General features: G+C 42.4%; 1 protein-coding gene across 8 annotated transcripts in view; it reads right to left on the reverse strand.

The window, feature by feature from the left end:
• Positions 1–23,663, reverse strand: part of ADGRL3 (adhesion G protein-coupled receptor L3) — a 524,212-nt gene that overhangs the window by 314,136 nt on the left and 186,413 nt on the right. The gene's annotated exons all lie outside the window — the stretch shown is intronic.

Genomic DNA, 23,663 nt, shown 5'->3' on the forward strand with positions numbered 1-23,663 from the left:
AATTCAAATAAGCAAAATTAGAGATTCTGTTTCATTTGATACCCACGTCTACATTTCAGTGCAACCTATTAAGCACAGAAGGCTAAACCCACCTGTTTTTCAAGGAAGTGAAGTGTGAAAACATGCAGGTTACATCTCTAAAAAAAATAAAATAATAAAATAAGTTACAGAATCACATAATGGTAGGGGTTGGAAGGGACCCTCAGAGATCATCTAGTCCAACCCCACTGCCAAAGCACATTCACCCAGAGCAGGTTGGACAGGAACACGTCCAGGCAGGTTTTGAATGTCCCCAGAGACGGAGACTCCACCACCTCTCTGGGCAGCCTGTTTCCACATTAGTGTTTTCATTCCTTTTACTGTATCACCTGCTCCGTCCTCCTCCCCGTCCACATCACGGAGCAGCACCAGCTATTTAAACATTGACCCAATATTTTCTAAGAGCCCATTAGCAAATTCACCTTTGCATCTCAACAGAACCATAGAATCGTAGGGTTGGAAGGGACCACTGGAGATCATCTTGTCCAACCCCCCTGCCAAAGCAGGTCACATAGAGCAGGTTGCCCAGGAACACATCCAGGTGGGTTTCTGAATGTCTCCAGAGTTGGAGACTCCACCACCTCTCTGGGCAGCCTGTTCCAGTGCTCTGACACCCTCAAAGTAAAGAAGTTCCTCCTCGTGTTTAGGTGGAACTTCCTATGCTCAAGTTTGTGCCCGTTACCTCTTGTCCTGTTGCCAGGCACCACTGAAAAGAGCCTGGCCCCATCCTCCTGACACCCACCCTTTAGGTATTTATAAGCGTTGATAAGATCCCCCCTCAGTCATCTTTTTTCCAGACTGAAGAGACCCAAATCCTTCACAGCCTTTCTTCATAAGAGAGGTGTTCCAAGCCCCTAATCATTTTTGTAGCCCAGGTGTGCTCACATGGAAGACAGCGGGAACTGTGCCATGGGGAGAGTTTTGCTGGCAAACCCCAAGAGTGATGGGGCCCTGTCAGAGGGAGTCCCCCGAAGGGATGCCACAAGGCCCTACCTCCACAGCATTTGTAGTGACCCAGGCGACCAGTTGCTCTCCAGATCATCTTTCCTGGTCTCCTTTGGGGATTTTGGCTCAGCGCCACTCGATGTAGTGTCAACTGTCATACCAAGGCCCCAGAGCAGCTGTCAGTCAGCAGCTGCAGGGCACAGCTCACCCAGGCAGAGCACAGCAAAGCAGAGCCACCTCCAGATATACCACTGGACACACATGTTTTTGGAAGTAAAAACCAAGTATCTCCAAGTGCTGTGTGTGCAGTGGTGGGGCCTCCTCTAAACCGATGCAGGATTGTCTAATCCGACTGAATTGCCACCATCAGTGCAAACCAAGGCACGCTCCTCTGATGTACAAATGTGGGGCACTGTGAGAATACAATGTATGCAAGACAAAGCAAATGCTGCCAAAAAAAAAAAAAAAATCAATCCCAACACTGAGGTTGCAGTTATAGTAGTGAATTAAACAAGGCCAGGACACTGACACAAACACTAGCACATGATCATCCATATACAAACTGTTAGTGCTGTTCCTGGCATGGGTTTCCGCTCCAGCAACAACCTTCTCCCAGCATCTAGGTAAAACAAAGGACTTAGGCCAAGGACCATATTCTGTAAGTCAAGTGGAGGCAGCCATCCTGTTTTGGAGGGTTACCTTTGCGTGCACAGCCTCGCCACACCATCCACCTCAGAGCTGCAGAAAATACTAGTATAACCAAACTGGAACAAGGCCTCCAGTCATCACAGTTCATTTGCTGGGCAAAGAGCAGAGTGCATCTGACACTCATACCGGTCTCTGCAATATTGCCAAGGGTTTGGATACTACCATGGCAAAGCCAGCGTAGGACCCTGCAGCACACAGAATAGGTTTCTTGTCCTCAAAAAAAAGCAGTGATCCGATCACTCCTGCCCAAGACTGAACAAGACAGTAATTTCTGGGAGCAAAGGATCTAAGAGACGAGCTGTGGAGGGTCTGGTTGAACACAGCTCCCAGTCAAGCAGGCAGACAAGCTAAAGCAGTCACAAGATTATACCAGCCGTGCACTTACAGCATTTATATTCTGTTTATACAAGGGAAATGTTTTCATCACCTCTCATTATTTAAAATCCTTCAAACACCCCCATGTAATGCAGCAAAAAAGGTTAAGGTTTTATTCCCCTGGTGAATTCTCGAAGTAATTTGGCAATGGTAAAGCACTGTTTACAGTCATTGGGTTAAATACAGACCCTGCTCCTTCACTGGAGATGCTGTGGACACCAGGCTCTCTAACAGTCCACCACACAAGTTTTTGCATTGCCTCTCTTTTTGCACGCATGTTTTTTGCAAGACGTGGTTTGCAACAGCTTTTATAAAATGGTAGAGGAGTTAATGTTTGTCTCTGCTTCCCCAAGCACAAACTATACCCACTTCCCCCATCACACCTAGATAATGTGACCCAGAGCAATGCCTTGAAAATTTGGAATAATGGCTGTAATCCACAGAGTTTGATCTTGTGAGACTGGAGCTGCCCAGAGCTCCCATATAAGCCATCCAGCAATGAGATTACTCTGCTTCTGGCAAAGGACGCTTTATAGCGCCTCACAGGACTGAGCTCTGCCTGGTCTCTTGTCTCTATAAGCCACGTGATGTGGCTTGTCTAAATCGCTAACTAAAATCAAATCAGACCAAATCACACACTGCAAGTGTGACAGCCAAACAGAGCCCTTCATCTCAAATAATACAACAGAAGCGCATAAAAAGCAGGAGTGCTAGTGCAGCATTTTAAAATACATTTTCCCACTGTAGAACATCGACAGGTTGGGAACCCATCACTAAGGGCTCATTCCTGAAGACTTCTGCAGAGTGCCGTGGTACCAACACAGAGGAAAGCATGTGTGATGGCCTGCCTGCTTCCTGCCACCCCATGCATGTATCTCCACAGATGCCACACACGTGCAAAGCCCCCTGTGCAGACCCTGTGCAGCTGGAAACAATGCTGTCAAGGAGAAGGAAGATCAGCACACAGTCAGTCCCCTCAATCCCAAGATTTCAGCTTCTCCTACTCAGCCTCTGCTCTTCCGAGTAGTCTGTCTGCAAGGAGCAGCCCTTATGAACGTGCAGAAGAGGGATTGAGCCCTGCTTATGCAGGGTTGTCCTGGTTTCAGCTGGGAAAGAGTTAATTTTCTTTCTGGTGACTGCTGTGAAAGAAATGTCAATAGTACCTATTGGTTTTAGTTGTTGCTAAGTGATATTTACACTATTCAAGCACTTTTTTCAGCTTCCCCTAGAAGTATGGACAGAACAATGGAATGGCCAATGAAATATTCCATACCATAGACATAATGCTCAGTATATAAATGGGGGTTAGCCGGGGGGCGGGAATCCGCCATCAGTGTTTGGGATGGTGCCAATTCACTGGGGGATGAGAGTGACCCGTGTCATTATTACTATTATTGTTATTTTTCCTTTTCTGTTAATGTTTCTATTAAACTGTCTTTAACTCTACCCACAAGGCTTCCCCCCCCCCCGCCCCCTTTACCCTCCTTTTTTCACCCCCTTCTTGGAGGGAGGAGAGAGTGGGTGAGTAAGTGGCTGCGTGGTTCTAGTTGGCCAGCTGGGTTAAGCCACGACAAGAGTAAACCCCTCTGGACTCAGAGTGGAAGCAGAAAAAACATAAATGCAGACAGACAAAAGCAAGGCTTCATTTTCAAACAGCAATAGCAAAGTTGAGATTTCTAAAACGAGAGGTGGAGAAGTGTTATCAAAAACATAACAAGGCCTAAAACAGCATGTAAAGGCAGCTTTAATCCAGCAATTAGCCTGAAATAGCACAAGATCCAGTCACCAAAGCCACAAGATGTCACATCCAACGTCTGCTGTTGCACCTCCTTCATTTCCATCGCTACCTGACCCAACAATGATAAAAGCCCAGTTGGACACTTCTACGCACACAGCAATCGACACTCCAAAATGCACCGCAGGCACACAGTCAGGTCTGATGAGTTCCTGGGTGAGACAGGAGAGACGAGGGCTGCCACCCTGTTATTTGGTATTGGAGATATGAGGCCTAAGGCTGTGTACTTCTGAACAGTCATTCATATGTGATTTCAGTAACTGTGTACAGTCTTCCACAATAATATCCACAATCAGTGGTGGTGGTGATGTTAATTACTTACGTTTAAATACAAAACATAATGAGATGCTGTAATTCCATTTTCAGACAGTTTTACCCAGAAAATTAAACATTATTCAACTTATAAAAAAAACCAAAACACTTTAGCACAGTCATCTTAAGGGACTTGCCTGTTTTAATCATCAGTTTTAATTAGGCTAAAAAGTAGAGTATAAATCAAGGCCCTTTTTGAGGCACTCTCAAAAGGCACAAAAAAGGTTCCATTCTTTGACTGAAGTGCACATTATGCTAAAGTGTTAATGAGAGCAAACTGAAATCAGTCTCCTGCTAATTTTCATAATTTGTAGTGGAACACTTTTCTAATTAATAATAGACTTCTAGAGACATCTATGTTGACAAATACACACATGCTACACTCCTTTACCTTTCTGTCATCTTTCCTCAGTGCTGATGTACACGTAACGGTGCTTTCATACCTCTTTTCCTACAAGCTGGTTAAGCACCAAGAGCTTGCATTTTTCCATGAGTCTTCTGGTTGCACTGAACTGTCCCACTGTTTGGGGGTCTACATTAGAGGACACTGATATTTCAAGACTATCAAGCCAAGCCTATCATGGAAGGATGCATTTGTGTACCTTTGGTACCCACGAACAGTGGAGATCACAACTCTAAGTCAGGAAAGCCTTTGGGGCCTTCTGCAGCTCCCCATCCGTTCTTCTGTCTAAGTCACTATAACCAACTTTGTCTTACAGTAGGCTTAGAATAGCATTAAAAAGTGAAGGGCAAATCACCTCATAAAATGTGAAGCCCACCAAGACAAGGCACCTGCGTGCTTACTGTCTCTTTGCCATAGGAGTCTGGCACGATACACGAGCGGTTCTTGTGCTTGTAAAACCTGTCTTTCTGCACACACCAGCCTTAGCAGTCAAGACTGAAAAATAGTCTGCACAGTAAGCAAAAAAAATATTCACTTCTGCCCCTCAGGTGTATTTGGTTCTAGCTACTGCCCAATTATAATCTGTTTATTGCATTTTAGTGTGTAGCATGCTCTGAGCTGACAAAAAAGTTGTCTTCCGTCCACAACTCGTTATTTATACCTTCTGCGTGCCTTTGCTGTGGCTCCCCAAAACCTGCTATGTGCTGACATCAACAAATGGCATCAAACACTAGTAGGTGGCAGCGTTCATTTACTAAACTACCCTGTGATGTCAAATCAGCTGAATGTATTCCTCAAGTGTTGCCCACATCAGCACAGGCCTAAATTTGAAAGCATTTGCCTCGCCCTCCTAAGACAGGCAATTTCATTTCATTTTAATTTATTTTAAAACCCTGTAATCTCTCTCAAAGCTCATCGCTTTTCCTAGCTGTCCCACCCCCCGACCCAGCTCACGTTTCTGCCACGCGTACTAACAGCCCTTCAAGGAGCAGCAAGAGTGACAAGCAGCTATCAAGAGAGAAAGGGGTGCACTGAAGAAGGGTAGGAAAGTGGCAATGGCAGAAAAGGCAAGGAGCACGGAAAGTAACTGAAGGCTTCGGATTCGTGCATGCAACAGCCCAGTCCTACTAGCTCTGTAAGGGAGATTTTCCTATTACTTAATTGCATCCACTATCAACCTCATGAGTCCTTTACAGCATAATCCATTACTCCTGTAACTCGGGTTAAAAACGACACTAGCAGCGCCTCCAGAGAAAGAAGTCTCTCTCCACTGACCACAACCCTTAGCACACAAAGTTAAAATAGCATGAATCTCTCAAAAAAACAAACGGGAAAGCAAAACAAAGCCTACTACGAGAGAGAACTTCATAGGTACACGCACATCACTATTTGTAGTCATCCAAGTCAAATTCTTGTTTGTCTTAGAGAGGCAACAACTTTAAGTCATGCCTTCAAAAGACTCCCTGCAGTAGATTCAAGGCAACACAGGGTTTTTAATTTTAAACAGAAGTTGAAAGCCTAAGGTAATCACTTATTTCTACATAGTTGGTCTTCTAAGAAAAACACTAAATATCACAAGGGCATTCCATAAAGTGTCACAAGATGTAAGTCAATGATGCCAACTTAGGTGATGCAGGAGATGAGGTTTTCTTCTGCCTAACACATGGCAATTTTATTTTTTTTTTCCTTTAAATAGTCTAGTCACCAAAAAGCAGTTCTAAAGTCATCAAGTACCTTCTGGAAGTTTATTTTTAAGTAATCTAGTAGAGAATGTTAGACCAAAACATTATTAAAAAAAAAATCTAAAAGGGAAAAAATAAAACATTTAATTTGGACTTATGATGAACTATAGTTTAATCTGAGCTAGGTTTAGTCAAGAGTTTTCCTCCTGGTTAGAAGTTTCCTCTTAGTTAGAAAATTGACACTCCCATCCCCAAATGATTTAAAAGAAATAACTATTTTTCTTCTTATATTGCTCAAATTTCTGGCCTGGCCATCAAGCATGAAAATCACATTTTTCATGTGGGTCTTTTTTTTCCTCCAGCCACTGAGGGCAAATGAAATGTAAGAGGTTTCCAGGAGCCCTCACAATGATACAGAGTTTTCTAAACAAGCACATATTGAATGTCTCCACCAAAACTCAGCCAACAGCTGGCTCTGATGGGAAAAAAATCATGCTGCAGTAGGAAAAATGTCAAACCTCAAAATAGGAATTTTTTATATTTTTTTTTAAATCATGAGTCAAGTGAATTATTCCCTCTGTGAAAGTTTTCAGCATTTTTATAGAATTGCTTTAACGTCAAGAGTTTCAGGAACTATTTGCATCTTAGCAGGGATCTATGTGCGTACACTGTTTCTGACGATGACCCTGGTTGCTATTAAACTAGCTGATACAAAATTAGGCAAATACTTAAAAAAAAACCCAAACCAAAACATTAAGGACAGAATTTACCTAAACCAAATATTTTTCCTGGACAATTTTCTTGGACATACCCAAAAATCATTCTCCACCAAGGTGACAAGGGAGCAGGGGATAGCTTAGACTTTAATGGGAACTAGGATACAATGAACAACAAGGTTGGGTTTAGCCGTTTTTATCTCAGTTCCTTTGGCAAGAGTATCCTCGATACCATATGCCTCTCCCATCTCTGGTGACACACACAAAGACCAGCTGTTGCTCCTCTTTAGATACCACTTTGTAACACCATTCTATTCACCAGGCAGAAAAGTATCACCTAGGGCAAGGAATGATGCCAAAAAAGAGTGTTATTCTGAGAAGGGCTGCCTCCTCAATTTATCATCATCCAAGACCAGTCAGAGAAAGTAGGCAGCCCATTTTGAAAATGAATGGATTAATCAACCAACGAATAAACCCTCTGAGCCCAGGCAAAAAGGGGGAGAGATTGCCAGGGCACTAGCATTTTACAGTTGCTGTTCTTTGCCTTCTCCCTGCCTGGAAATTGCCCAAGTGACCAAGCACCCAGTGACCAAGAAGGGTCCCACGTGAAGCACATCATGACACGTTCAGAAATCCATCCCCATCCAGCATCCAGTGTAGTGCCCATTCATGCTGGTGCTGTGCAGCATTGCCAAAGGCAGATGTACAGCATTACTGTGACAATTCCTTGCTTCCCTCTCACAGCTAAGTGACCTTTGGGAGAGATTGTAGCTGAAACCACAGTTGCGAAAAATCACTCTGTGTTAGGAGCGTTAAGACACGCAGATGACTATTCCCTCCTCAAATTCTTCACTCTAACTTCTGCTTTTCACTTATTAAAATACCATTCACATCTACAAGTGCCAAGTCTGAAGTTTCAGTACATATCATGTAAGAATACTACATTGTTACCAAAAAAGGAGAGCTGCCCACATTTCAGACGCATTCACGCAAATCCCCCATGTGAAGCCGTCAAGTGGAAACCACAGCATCCATAAAAATCTAATGGAGAAATGTTTGCAGGGAAGATAAAATAGTTGATCTCACCACCACCACAAAGCAGATGAAAATAGCAACAAATGACAGAGAGAAAGAGATGTTGGCACAAGGAAAATTAAATGAAATGAAAAATGAAATGTACTTAGACAGTACCTCGCCTGCAAAGACATTGGGCTAGATACTTTACAATTATCCAGCAAGCAGTCTTTGGCTCTTAAGACTTTAGAGTACAAGTGTGATAAAGTTATAGCACCTCAGCAGTGGAGGCCATTTAGTCAGATTCACCGTGCCAAGGGACACGTGGATTTTAAAGTTTCCCAATTTTTCATTCTTGTCTTTGCAGATTTAAGCTTGTATTAGCAGCAGAATTAAAGGTGGAATAAAATAAAAGTAGCACAGCATACAAATACCAGTAGTACCAAGCATATCCGTAAGGTACACAGCACACCGGGTGTCTGCAAATCAATGTTGATACATTCTACACACATGAAGCTTATGGCAAAGTTATGATCCAAAAGGAATACAAAAGCAGTCTCGAAGAACATTATTCTGGTTTATGGATTGTTTCTTTTTTTTGACTGTTGCCAATTAGTCTGTGAAAATTTCCATATGATCTCCTGAACAGAAAATGGGATTTCTTTGTCTGAAAAAAAAAAAAAACCAAAAACAAAAAATATGCTTTGTATAAATACATTACGGTACCTGAAAAAAAGAAAAATACTCAAGGCTCAGGAGGAATTATTTTTTTAAAAAAAAACTCAAGAACTGAAGTATCAGTTTACTGCTAATTCACTGTGCTGCAAACTCCCGCCCAAACACAAATAAACTCCGTGTCCTTCAGGTCAGGTAAACGAAAACAGTCTTTACAACCTTCTACCAATAAAAGGCATCTGTCAAATTTGCAATACTGAGATGAAAAGCATTTGAAAGTTAAATCTGAAACCCCAGACTGAAACAACACTGTGCTTTAATTTAAACACATTACACTGCATGGTTATTATTAAGCTCTTCACTCACAGTGTAATTTAAGTGCCATTTTGATATTCTGTTTGAACAAAGAGGTGTCAAATTAAGGAAACTGGTGTCAAGTCCAGAAACTTTGTGAAAATGAAGCCCTATCTGTAATAGTACCCTATAGGGTTTCATTTCGACAGCACTGTTACATTAATTTTAATGCTGCCGTAGCATTTGCCTCATAGACCTCTATGAAAAGACTTCCCCAGCATCCTCGTTCTGCTCCGCCTTGAGTGCTGTTGACAGATTATATGCAATCAGCAGCTAATACTATAAAACAACTCATGCTGTAATGGTCATGTGAAGCACATGGCTGTATGAGGTCTCTGCAGTGCTAGCCTGAACCTGCCATGGTTACACTGACAGCCCACATTTCCCTTAACGCTGACTTTTTGACATTCAAAGGACAGAGAGGACTATAACCCCTACAGTTCCTCTTGACTGTGCTAACGCAGAGAAGTTGTTGGGCCAGCAGATGCTATCCACGCAAGGCAACAGCAGGCAGCAATGAGTCAACTGCGTATCAGAAGGGATGATTTTTTAGGTTGTTTTGGCTCATTCTCCAAGGGTATTGAAGCTAATATGAGATTGCAGACCATGTCTGCTGGGCAGTATCCCCCTAACCACTTTTAGCCTGTTGTCCATTTGGAACCCTGTCTGGCAAAAAGGACAGAGAGCATACATAATTAAATTTCTGCAAGTTTCATGGATGCGAGCAGCTTGGCACTGGAGACAGACCCTGCTAGCTTCCCCAGCGAAGGAAAGAACCCAAAATAAGAAATCAGTTCCCATTATTTCCTTTACCCATGAAACAAGCTATCTTTTCAGAACGATAAAGTTTGCATAACTAGTATCTCCCCCAAGGACCACCACAGAAATCTCTTCAGACTATTTCCTAGAAGTACAGGGACAGACAAGCTTCCTGACTTTCCAGGTCTTTTTGCATTGGACACAGGTATGCCAGGAAAAGAGTTTCCTGATGTCAATGTCTGATCTGCACTGAAGCTGCAGAGGAAGAGTTAAGATGCTTTCTTCCTGCTAAAGGGACAGATTGCACGTGCCATGCCAACAATCTCAGCTGTCACATTACCTCCTAGTCAAGTAATAAATTATTTACTGTATCTCTCTATTTGAAAGGGAGTCAATTAGTTAACTGACCATCAATTAATACTCAGCAAGGAACAACACAAAGAGAGGAACTGTTCTGAACAGCACAGCTTTTGAAATAAAGACTGTGTTTTTAAACCAGATACCTCCGTACTCAAGCCAGTATTTTGCTTCACTGAACATCTATTTTAAAACATAAGCAGTTACATTTTCTAGCAAGACATCCTGTTGACACCTATTCAATCCTGCCCCACTTTGGCATGACAGTCTTGTGCGTTCTGCAGGGTTCAAGTGAGTGCTCAGATGTATTCAAAGCATTATAATGCAACGTATTTGAAGGAATAAGGCAGAAGCTTTGTTTCCCAGAACAAAGTCTGAAAGGCAGCACCTCACAAACAAAGTTACCCTGGAGACAGTCTCTGAGGAGCAGCGACAGTTCTCCTCAGACAAGATGATCTGCTGGGTTTGGTATTTTAGGGGTGGGGGAATGGGTGTTGGGTTCTCCACTCCTTGTTTGGGAAACGGGAAAAGAATGAAGGTGAGGGAGGGAAATGGGAAGTTGATTATAATGTTTGTAAGTTATTTAAGGATCTTTATAATATGAAACGTCCTTCACTCTCTCTACTATACAATAGCATCATTTTCCTGGCATGAAGTACATAGCTTTCACCATACACTTTCTTTACATGATTTTCTCCTGAACTTTGCCTTGAACTCTGAAATCTAATAAAAGCAGAACTTGATCAACCTCTTCACGCAAAAACTGAAGAACTTGCAGCGTTTGCCTATGTGGGCACCATTTTGCACAGCTTAACTTAAATGGTCGTCTGGCACCTCCTCTCAGCCTGCTGAGGGAAGGAGGGTCACCCCAGGCAACACATTCCAGACAAGGAGCCTGACCAGGACAAAAGAACACAAACACAAAGCTGTAGTATTTGCAACTCCCACAAGACATCACAGCAAACTCTGAGTCAATATATATATATAATTTTTTTTTTTTATGTTGTCAAAGCCACATACTCAGCTTTATTAACAAACATTCCCCCAAGCTTCCCCAGAAAAAATACCTTTGCTATGTGTCTCCCACAGCTCTAACTAGCATCACTATTACTTTCCAGCTTTTTCCCCTACAGCTTTAACTAGCATTTCTACTACTTTACAGACAGTGTATCTGGCTACTATACATCTTATATGCATATTTGGATTCACTCATAATGCTGTAGTAGTTTAAGCATTATTACTGTATCATCACCTATGAATATATTTATAAAAATTAAGGAATATTTGGCAGCTCTGCAATTACCATCTGCACAAGATATCAAGATTGCTATATTCCAGTGCAAACCATAAAAAAAAAAAGCAGCCCCCAAAACCCACCACACACTGTGGCGACGGTTGCCCAGGGAAGTTGTGGATGCCCCTTCCCCGGAGGTGTTCAAGGCCAGGCTGGATGGGGCTTTGAGCAGCCTGGTCTAGTGGGAGGTGTCCCTGCCCATGGCAGGGGGGTTGAAACTAGATGATCTTTAAGGTCCCTTCCAACCTAGACCATTCTATGATTCTGTTAAGTGTACTAAAATGGTCTTGGCACATAAACTGGTTGCTAGTCTAATTCTCTCAGAGGTTTGTACCTCTCAGCTCCTATTGACTTCAAAGTTTATCCTTTTTTATGCACTTTTCACGAGCGCTAGACAGACTGATACCATCTTCTTGTAGCAACTTCTCTGTGCCCTAAGCTTCTCCTTCTTTAAGCTTCTCACCATAATAGCATTCCAGAGTGATATTGGATATGCCAGCCCTCCTCAAAAGTTATTCTTGATTGCATTTTCCCAACCGGCCAATGAGGAATAACGAAGTTCAACATGTCAGCATTCCCCAAGAGCTGGAGAATTTCACATCTGTCATATATTTACTACCCAAAAAGAAAGAGGCTGTATTTGTGCAAGGGCTAGAGCCTCAAGAAACAGGGTTGTCACCAGATGTTCCGTGGCTGAGAATCTGCATAGCCTCAAGATGTGAGGCTAATCAGTGCAGACCCTAAATAATTAAGTTACTGTGCTTTGCAAGAGCTGCCGGCTGGTTAGAGGAGAAAGACCAGAATTCAACAACCTAGTGAGAGAAAGGCAGGAATAACTCAGATATTATATAGGTGAATGGGGGACAGCCAGCATTACCAGGGCAAGGACTGCACAGGACGAAACATGAACCCACATCCAGACAGGTATCAATATAGAGCAGTCCCACCTTCTGGGGCCTGCTAGGAAGTTTCTGGCACCAGCACTACAAATGACAGCATATAGCAAATGAGTCTAAATCATTTGGGTTTCTACTAAACAGGATTCCCGCCCCCATTTTTAATTCAGTTCCCCAGGGACACTAAACAGAGCATACAGGTTCATCCATCTTGTGCCTCATCTCCTCCATCTTATTGTCTTCCATCCCTTTAATCTAAGGCTCCTATGAATTCACGTACACGATCTGAAACAAGGATCTATCAGGATGCAAGGATGTACTTGCAGTGCCTCACGACAACTGCTGTGCATCGGAAGAGGTAGAAATACTAAGGCCATACCAAATTAGCTTCTCACAAATAAGAGCATAAAGGTAAGCAAGTGGGGTTTTTTTGGGTGGGTTTTGTTTGGTGGCTTTTTTTTTTTTTTATGGCTGGTTGATACTGTAACACACGACTTCCAAGCACTTTTGTCAGCAGGGCTCAGAGACTCTTAAGGTGTCTGTTGATGATACAAATTCATTATGTATTTGGCATCTGACCAACAGGATGAATTATTTTTTTTTTTCCAATCAAATTAAGGAAAACAACTGAACATTATTAGATTTCTAAGTCCTCAGAATTCCCCCAGAGTAATATCTAATAGTAACATTTTTAATTGCATATGCCTGTAATATTATGAATTGCGATGACAGGCCAGATTTCAAGTCACATCGATGAAATGAAGGCATGTTTAAAAAGTTCCTTGCATTATTCCAAGTTTAGATGGACCAGCTCTCTATAGGTTTATTTATATATACAGTGTGAAAATTATTTATAAAGCGCGCACACACACACATATATATAAAAAAAATACACACACACACAAATAAACTCAGTGACCTGGATTTTCTTACAACTATTGCAAGTCGGCATTCTTTCTTAAAACACCCTACAAATTACATACACATAGAAACGAGCAGCAATGCTGGCAAAATATTGTTTTAAGTGATAAATAAGACTTGGCCATGAATCTGTCTTGCAAAATGGAGCCATGCCTCCGCTGGAGGAATAAGGGGGATTCCTGCTCACAAGAATGCCCGTCAGCACCAGTGCCGAATGCTCCCCTCCAGCAGACGAGTTAGGGGAAGGGAGAGGGTGTATTTTGAGACTTGCATGCCAAGCAGCAGCTGGCATGGTTACCACCAGCCCCTGGCTTTGTGAAGCACCACCCTGGTTTTCCCTGCCTGCAGAGATGCTGCCACCTGGGTTTGTTCATCCACACCTTGAGCTGCAAAGGAACTAAGCTCCCAGCCCCACTCCAACTCAATGCAACTAGCACAGTCAGTCTAACTGCCTTGCTTATAAACTGACACGCACATTTCTCCCTCCACCCAGATAGAGAGAGGAGTATTACACAAGGCTGACATACCAAAGCTAGTTTTCTTTTTGTCATCTGCTCTCTTGATACTAAATCAACCCTTACCGCAGCCTCCAGCATTTCAGTAATAGAAACAAAACACTGTGAATTAAAAACTGGAGACAGATCTTCAGCAACAAGAGCTGCAGAGGGAAGGGAAAAAAACTAATCCTCATTTAAATCAGCAGCACTGATGACTGCTAATGGCTCCTAGAAGAGCTTGAAGGTGAACAGTCTCCCAAGAGAATAAGGATCCAGCGCAACATGGGAGCTCTTGGGGCAGGGGGGCCTCAACCTGGTCAACTCACTGCAAGCACTAAGATTTGAGATAAGATTACACAAAGACATACAATATCTTCCACGTTACACCACCGCTTTCCCCAAAGCAATCCCTCTGGCCTGAGCTGACCAGATTCAAAGTGCATTTACATGCAGTCACCAACTTGCTGTGGGATTTGGATCAGACCCTAAAAACTCAATATTAAAATGTCATTTACTATGGCTCCACATTCTGGAGATTTAAGAACAACTGACAATTTGACTGAACTTCTAAAATCCATCAGGCATCTCTGTTTCTACAGATTACGACACAGGAGAAAGCGACGATGCCCTTGCTTCTTCCTCTGCCCACTCCAATGCACAGACTGCCTGAGAAGGATCTTTAGCATCCATGAGTCTTACATGAAACAAACTCACACCTCAGGATGTTTAGCAAGGCACCCAACACTATCAGGCACTGCAGAAAACAGCCCAACACAGAAAAGCACAGGATAATAAATCAAAGTAGATGTTGCTCTGATTACGATTCCTTGAGTTTACAGTATGCATTCGATAATACACCATACCTAAAAACCCACTTGCCCAGTCTTATGCTCTCTGCGATGGGCAAATTGCAGCATCTGTGTTGTGTTGGCTAAAAACCCATTGAGTATCCCACAGCTTGGAGCAGATTCATGAGAGAACAGAGACAGTCCTGCCAGGCACTGGGAAGGATATTCGAGGGGCTGCCCAGCACCAAACAGTTTCCTGGAATCAGGGAAGTTCAAAGTGGGGAAAAGCTTCTGAACTCTCCAACATGCTTTTAATTTCTTCCCTTCCCAGAGTGTCTTTCCCAGATGAGTTGCTCATTGAGCAGCAGGAGATCTCTTCCAAATTTAAATAAAACCACATTACCAAACAGCATAACCAATTCAAGAAATCATGATCGCTAAAGGAACCAACTGAACAACAGTGAATGTGCCGTGGGGTAATAAACAGATAGCTCTAGGATTCATTTAACATGACTGCAGAGTTGATAAAATGGATGTTAGAGATTTCTTCTAGGGAATCAGCAGTTTCATTTGCAATAAAGAGCTTCTGTTTGCTGTTCTTGCTGGGCCAAGGGTGCTTACTTGCTAGCAGGGGAAAACAGCAGATTTGCCCAGATCTTGTGGGAGCAGGTTAGCAGCAACTGAGGAGGCGGTGCGAGAATGAAGGTGGCCATAATTCATTCCCTCACTCTCACTCTTTTCTCATTTTAGTTTAAAGTACTTGAACATGCCCAGCTTATACGGATGCAAGAACTAGGGCCAGACAACCCTCAGAAATAATTTTTTTTTTTTCCTCTCCATGTGAAGTGGTTTAAGCTTAGCTGAAGTTATTAGGAAAAGAAACAGGAGTGACATCCTATCTGTGGGCATATGCACATCCAGAAGAAAGGTGTTACAGCTGCATGGGAAGGATGGGCACATCAAGCTTTTGTGCTTTCAAAACCTGGCCATAGCTCCCCACCTGCTCTGCTGGGAAAGGTGGCTCTAAGTAGCTCCTTTGGCTGTGAAGCTGTCTTCAGGTCCTGCACTTCTCCAAGTATTGAGGAAAAGTTGCACAGCCTCATCCATCACACCCTTTACACAGCCCAGAACAGTAGGCTCTCTCCAACCCCTGGTAGCTTCCTGTCACATGAAAGCTTTATCTGGAAGTTTAGCATTAACAAAGTATTAGGTAGGATGAGCAATTAGCCAAATAAATCTCCATTTTCCCATTCAGGTAATAATGCAATAAGTGAAAGCAAACAAGGAATGGGTACAGAATCATCTTCCCTATTCACTGGATGAGGAAAGGGAAGCTGCCCAGTTCTGCTTCTCTCTCTACTGCACCAGCCTCATTCAACCTCGGCTTGCCTCACACCAGTCCCTTTGGAGTACCCTGCATGCCCATGAAGACAGGGGACAAGCTGTCCTTCTCACACACAGAGATAGCTACAGATGCGAAAATATTCCTGAGGCTCCATGGTACCTCTGGGTATTGTCTAAGGGATGCCCATATAAGTCACTTTGACACGCTACGTTTTTCAGTCCCCGTTGCTTGGGATTATTAACACCAAAAGGATGTATAAAGAGATTATTGTGATGTGTTTACCTGGAAAAGTCAGGTGGTTTTTTTTTAATTTGCTCGTTTGGTTATTTTTTTAAAAAGTATTTACCACTAAAGCCAAACCACATTAATCACATCACAGACACTTACTGCTTACATGGAAAACTACCATGGTTTTCATTGGGCTGCTATAATATTCCTAAAAGCCCATATATCCACCAAAAGTGAAATAGCCCTGGCCCCATCAATAACTTGATCAGCTAGAAATTGCTGAGAACATGAGTAAAACTTATTCAAAGATTAAGTCCCTTGAAAGAGCCTAATTTTAATAGCTATTGCTTATTTACTCTGCGATTAGCTATGAAAAGGACTAGTTGGGGACAGGACTATCTAATAGGGCTTGCTAAACCAGGGACTACTGCAGAAGAGACACACCAGGATCAGCGTGGATGAATAAATTCAACATCCTCCTGAATCCCAAGAGAAAGAGACAGCCAGGCACTGCCCCAGACATCCTGTCATCTCAATGAACAACGTGCCAAGTACACGGGTGCTCTTCGTTCATGTCTTGAAAAATAATTCATTGGGAAGATGGTTTTATTCTGCTAACCCTTAAGCAACCTTAACTGCACGAGCTTTGCCTTTTGTCTTCAACAAAAGAGGAGTATTAGAGGTTTGTAGAAAGACAAAGAAATACTGAGATTTTTAAGGTATTCATGGCCCTTTTGTTTTTCCTCTCCAGTACCCCCCCAAGCCACTTTTCCAGGCTGGCTTATTTTTCCCAACAGCAGCAGAGGAGGCATACCAGCCTGGTCCCTCTGGTGCTCTTCCCCACTGCCGCAGACAACCCATCTTCTCTATTCACTCAGTACTCACTAGGACCAAAAACAAACGCGCCAGCCGTAATAAGAGTGTCTGGCATGTGCATTTGCATAGCCTGAACTGGAAAAAGATTAGATGGCTCAAGAGACTGGTTGCAAGCTAACGTTTCCAGATCAAATCAAGACCAGGTCAGAACAAATAAATCTAGTCATCCTACTTAGCAACTGCTTGGCAGCTGATATGAAATGAATAGTTAAGAGTTACATCAGTTTTTTAGACAGCAGATGTCTGCACCACAACACCCATTCATTACCTAGGGTTAATAACTGCAGAAATAGAACTTTTCAAGATTCAACAAAACTCCTCATCTCCCAAAGCTACCTACCCTCTTTGTGACAAGATCTGTGTTGTACTTTTCAATTCTTTTTTTTAAAAAGTAACTTTTCTTAAAGAAGTTCACTAACAAAAACATTTTAATAATCACAGTAAAATATAATGGGAATTAAATTATGGTACAATGATTCACACTTAGCTGCAGATAGGCCATTTGGCCTTCATCTTTGTGCTTGAATGTGCTAGACATGAATTACTACACTGTAATTCAAATGCTGTCAGGTCTTACGGCTTAATTAACACTACCAAAAAAAAAAAAAATCAGAGCACACAGAGTTGGCCACTAGAGATCAGAAACCAGTCTTGTCAGGAAACGGTTACAAATGAAACAAGCATCAGGGGTTACGGGCCTGCAGGGTAACACAACTCCCCCCTTCCTATTGCTGTGAGAGCAAGCACTTTTTCTACTGCTGTAGCTCAAAAAGAAATCTACGTGCCCTGCTGCTGTATGTTGTAAGTATTAAAAAGCCTATAGGAAAGGATAACTTCCGTGCATTAATTTGGGCCCTAGTCACCAGCCTTCTTCTATAATTCAAATCCTATAGCTCCAGCTTTATTGCAACTAAAGCTGTGCCAATAGCTAAGGGTTGCATGTCCCATGGAAAGCATGCTTTGGTATGATTGGCAGGCGAAAATAGTACAAGATCTTGTTTCCCTCCATAACACAGGAGGACACTATGAGAAGACACACTTACTAAACACTGAAGAAAAAAACAACTCACCACATTATCAGAAAATACCCTTAAAATCTCCTTCCTTATTTAATGTGAAATTTAGACATGAAAGAAGTGAGTCCACACACAGACCTCTGCACTGCTTAATGGCTTAAGTGAGAATTAAATGCTGTATAGAGTCTCTGCAAGGTTGAATTTCACCCTCTATCAGCTTATAGATTGGTCAGTCATCAGATGGCAAACTTAATACTCCTGATTTTAGTACATTGCTGCTAGTGAAAACACTGTAGTATATTCATAGAACAGCCACCCCCTTTTACCGGGAAAAGCCTTCCTCCATCACTTGTGCTACTATGGAAAAGGTGGCACGGCTGCAGGTAATAGAAATTGCCAAGAATAGCAAATATTATAAATATTTCAAGGATGATTAATCTTTTAAAACAATGAAGTTAGGCAGAAGCCTGGAAGTCAACTTGGCTATTTCACAACTAATAAAACATGTCTCTTGTATTTCATTTTGACTATATGAAGAGTAGTGTAGTAAAAGGCAATTATCCACCATTCACTAGCTAACATAACACTTGTACAAGTATAAAAGAAACACAGTATGTATTTTAAGCAATGACAGTATTTCCACTGTATTAAAATAGTAGTGAGGCAAACGTTCAGCTCACATTAAACAGCACTCTGTCACCAAGGACCAGCTTGCTAGCTTCATATATTCCCCCAAGAAAGATAATGCTGCTTGCTTTAACAGAATCATTGTCACCAGGCAACTACCAGTGCTGTTCAGTAATAAATATTTCCACTGTTCCCACAGAAACTGGCTCAGCATTGCGACCTGCTAATGCCTAGAGAGATCAGCTTGACCTTTGAGCGCCATCTTCTCGCAAAGACGTAGCCCTCCCTCACCACAGTTGTCTCCCAGAAACATCGGGAAGATGGCGCAGAAGCACGCAGGGTCAGGACAGGACAGCAGATTAGGCTCTTTTCCTTGCAGCTGCAATGACTCAAAAGGACTTCAAATTTCATTTTCTACTCTGCAAACCATAAATTAGTTCAGCCCCATCTCGACCTATTCTCATACGGAGAGACAAGACAAGATGGCATCTGTCCCTAAATGCAGGAAGGTCACTTTACAGCTACGCCACAACTCTGCATAAATAAATTCTTGGAGGCAACTTGTTTTTTGGAAGTTCAGAGTTGGGCCAGCAGCAACCGTAGCCCTGCCAGTTTGGTGCTGTCAACTGTCAGTAGTAGGCCTTAAGCTTCATAACAATACCATGCTCCAAGGCCTTGTCAGGCTTTGTTTGAACTAGAACCTATCTTCGCTTAAACTTAGCTCTATCTCCAAAGTTGTTTAAGAAACCTTTGCTGCACCTGCAGCTTGCTCTAGGATCAGATGACTCTCATCCAGCCTGTCTTAGCTGCAGCAGCAAAACTATTCTAATGTCAGATACCTATTGTTTGTCCTGTAATTTCAGCCAGGTTTTGGTTATATTACTGCCTCACTTGTTCTGGCTTCAGTTTTGCTTAGCTTTGGGTGAGTGAGCGGTTCTGGCCCAAAAACCACATTGTATGTGGAGAAAAAGATTAAGAAACCAAAGTAATCACAGCAATGACTAACCCACCCCATGGATAATCAGGAGGGAACAGTCTGCAACCCATTAAAAATACAGAGTTAAAACATAAAAAAAAATAAATAAGCCCAAGCAGCTGCAAGACCAAAGAGGAACAAACCCCCGCTTTGCTCAAGCAGGAACCAGGATGCTGACAGATCACTCTCCCAGCACAACTGCAGGGTGAGAGCTTAGCATGAGAGGAAACAGGCAGATCGCCATGCCTGTTGGTTTTATTGCATTTGTAACAGTCTCCAGCAGAAACTGGGCAATTTGGATTATTGCTTTAATCCGGGTAATAAATTGTCATTGTCCTATTCTGGATTGGCTGTTAAAGCATTAGAGTAACAACAACAAAAAAATAACCATTCTTCACTGCCCATCGTGAAATTATGCACACAATACAATCCTTAAAAAAAGATAAATTCAAATAAATAATAATAAAACAATCTGATAGAAAGATAAAGATCTTTGCATTCAACCCTTCTGCTCTTTTCCAAAGCCTAAAATAAATTACTTGTTTGGAGACATGCAGAATTTCACCCCACAGTGATCACAGGTATCCCATCCTGCTCTTAACAGCATGCAGTTCTGAATCCTTTTATTCCTGTTATTATTTTTGTTCAGTAGCCTGGAAGTTTTAAATCTCAACTCTCAGCCACACATGAGCATGACAGCAATGTGACGGAGCAGGTGTATGTCTCTCCAGGCTCGCAAACTGAGCTGCTGCCTGTCACATCCATCTCATTTCGGGTGAACCTTGACAGAGTTCATTTGTGGACAAAAAGAAATCTGCTTTGTTTGGGGTCAAGGGGAGGAAGGCTGAGGAAGATGAGAACAGCTGCTCATTCCCGAAAACACCTCTGGGAAATCCACCCGTTACAGGCAAAGAGAATCAGTTTGCTCAGGTGTACATGGGAGGATGCAAGCCAAGGAGTGCTTTCCTGGACGTCCAGGCCTTTGGATGCTTTGAGAAAAGCTTCCAAACAGGGACAAAAAGGAGGCAGGAATACAGAAGCCCTGTGCATAGCAGGGCCCTTGCAAAGGATAACAAAGCCTTTGTTTTTGTTGTGGTTGCTGATTTATTTATTTATTATTATTCCCTGGTATTGTCATTTTCTAACTTGGTTAATTCACTAATTTTGTATAACAGGTTTAGTTTTATCCAACAGGTGGATTTACAGGCTTTCCCAGAGCTTAGAAGAGAGGATGGCTTTCTGGGGGCTTCCACACCTGTCCGAGTTGTGTTGTCTATGCAAGCTGTAAGCTATTTTCCATTCAAGTGAAGGGCAACAGTAAAAAAAGCATCCACTACTCAGATCTGCTATTATCTCAAGTATTTCACATGGTTTCAGGTTTTTGTGAGCTACGATTCAGAGCAGTCCAAGCAAAACTAGACAGTACAGCATCTGTGTTTAGGATACAGCAGATTAGCATCATCCCTGAGAAACTGAAAGGATTCATGACTTTTTCCCCTTTCATTATTTCTACAGTTTATCAACAAGATGACATTGTACCAGGGCAGTATCCTGGAAGATTACTTTTCACCTTGCAGATCACTGAAGTCATGCTCCCATTGACTCCACACCTGTCATCACAACCCAAGACACACAATATACTTCAAGAAATGAGATAGCTTAAAAAAAAAAGCGCCCCCTCAAAAAAAACCCCGAAAGTAGCAAAGCGAACAACAACAACAAAAAAAATAACAACAAATTTATGAGATCACTGGCCCAAGAAATCTGTCTATAATGTAGTTACCACTACAGATGAAGGGACTGTGTCAGGAAACTCAAAAAGCAAATGAGATGCAGCAAGGTCAGTCTGTAGAAATAGTTCTATCAACTCTGGCAATGACTACAGGACAGAAGTCGTTGCAGCCCATAAAACAGGAACTCAAATGCTTGAGTCCTGTTTAGCATAACGTATGAAAGCTTTCCGCATGCAGTGAAAGCGGACTATTAAAAGGCGGGGAGGTGGAGGGAGCTTAACTTGACTATTTTTATATGCAAGGTGAGGCTGTGGCATGTGTTTTAAACACACATATAACTGTCTTCAGGCTAGCAGAAACCTCTGCATTGATACCGACTTGCCATTCACTTTAGGCAACCTTCTGCAGGCACTTGCAGGGAGAGGGGCAGTAAGGGAGAGCACCCGAAAGCCGTCAGATATTCAGTCTCTGATATCAAGACCTTTTAAGTCCCATCAGACTATTTATTCCGACCTTTGATACAACTTTGATTTTTATGCACGTGTCCTTCAGTCCCCATGGGAGACCGGATAGGTTTGACTGCCCAGTGCTAGCTGATACCAAACATACTCTTCAAACATCACATCACACAGCTAAATGGCAGTCTTCTCCCTTCGTTTAGTATCAGGAACATACCACCCTCGAACAACCAGACACACAAACAGTAACTGCTTCCCCCAAGAAAGGTAACAGGGCAAAGTTTTGAGATAGTAGCTGCATCCTGGCCAATCTCAGAGATCAAAACAGGGCAGAACCAAACCACGTCCTTTGGCTCAGACCAAAGATCTTCACTCTCCACCATTCAAAGGTGACTGTGAGCCTCTACCAACTTTCACTAGTGATTTATAGGGATGAGATAACACATGTGTGTTGGTTAGATGCGTGGTGGTCAGATTCACCACCACTGCTACTACTACAAAAAACACAGCAGCCTCCCTGTACATTTACTTTGTAGAAGAACATAAAGGGTAAATATATTTCCAGGCACCTCATTTCTCCATCTCTGGTGTTTGCTCATCTGTAGCATAATAAGACTCCTAGGATACTTGTGACATTTTCATTTACTCTAACTATGAAGCAGGATTTTTCAGCTACAGTGGCACTGCGAATTTAAAACAGAACTGCCAGAGGCATTTTTAAATTGTTAATTGCTTTAACTGTTAATATTGTTTAATTATAAAAGATTTACAAAACATTTACCATTTAACTTTCCTGGAGAAGAATGGAGAGCACCTTTCCTAATAGCTCTTTCATTCCACCCCAATTGGTTGGCTCAGTTGAAATATTCATTTTAATTTTTAAGTCAGGGAAGTGTTTTGCTTGAAGAACGACAGTACGGATAACCTTTGTGCCCAAAGGTGTTATAAGTGATATGAGCACACAGGTTGTGCTCTATAAATAGATATATTCAGCCAATTACATGTATTTCATTTTTTAACCTTCTTCGCTGTAAAATTTTGCTCTAGCGTCTTAGCACGTCGACAGTGCATGTAAAGCACAAAAAGTCTGATGAATATTTTAAAAACAGGTGCCCACAGCCTACATGCAGGGAGTCGTGTTATTTACAGACATGCTCTCATTGACCTAGTCATAATTAAAATTAACCTGACGTAATTAAAATGAGAACCGAGATCCTTGGTGGAGCTCACCTTCCATTTAGGCATCAGGAAAATCAGGCAGCCAGATTTTCCAAAGCTCTGCTCTGAGCACTTAGCAACCATCACTGCAAATAGGAGCTCCTGAACCCTTCAGCATTTATGAAATCTAGCAACTTCCTTCTGGGGCCTACATTTGGCTTTCTCATATCAAGATAACTAACCCCAGGCCTCAAAATCTTACTCCAAAGAATTAAACATGTCAGATTTCACTAAACGTTCTCTTGGCTAATAAAGAGATCAAGTTTTTCTGCTAGAGCTCATACACCTGCGCTGCTAGCTCAGTTCTTAGATGCATCCTAGCTGTGCAGCATGGTGCTATGCCTAATGACTTCTATGCCTAATGACTCCACATGGCTGGGTGGGTTACACAGCACGCCAGGCTAAGGCAACTATATTGGATTTGGTTCTTCTCGGCTCAGAGTCATTGAGATTATGAGACCCTCTGTCTTTTGGCGGAGCACAGAAACATCCACTGCAATTGGTTGAAATCACAGTCTAACATGATGGCAAGCGAGATCCTACTCTGGAGCTGTGGCTAAAGGGTGACGTGCAGCCCCTCACTGAGCAGTATTCACAGAAGGGAAATTCATTTCCATGCAGAGCCCAGGAGAGACAATCCCAGTTGACACACAGCC

This window comes from Rissa tridactyla, chromosome 5 (genome assembly GCF_028500815.1).
Source record: "Rissa tridactyla isolate bRisTri1 chromosome 5, bRisTri1.patW.cur.20221130, whole genome shotgun sequence".
Lineage (NCBI taxonomy): Eukaryota > Metazoa > Chordata > Aves > Charadriiformes > Laridae > Rissa > Rissa tridactyla.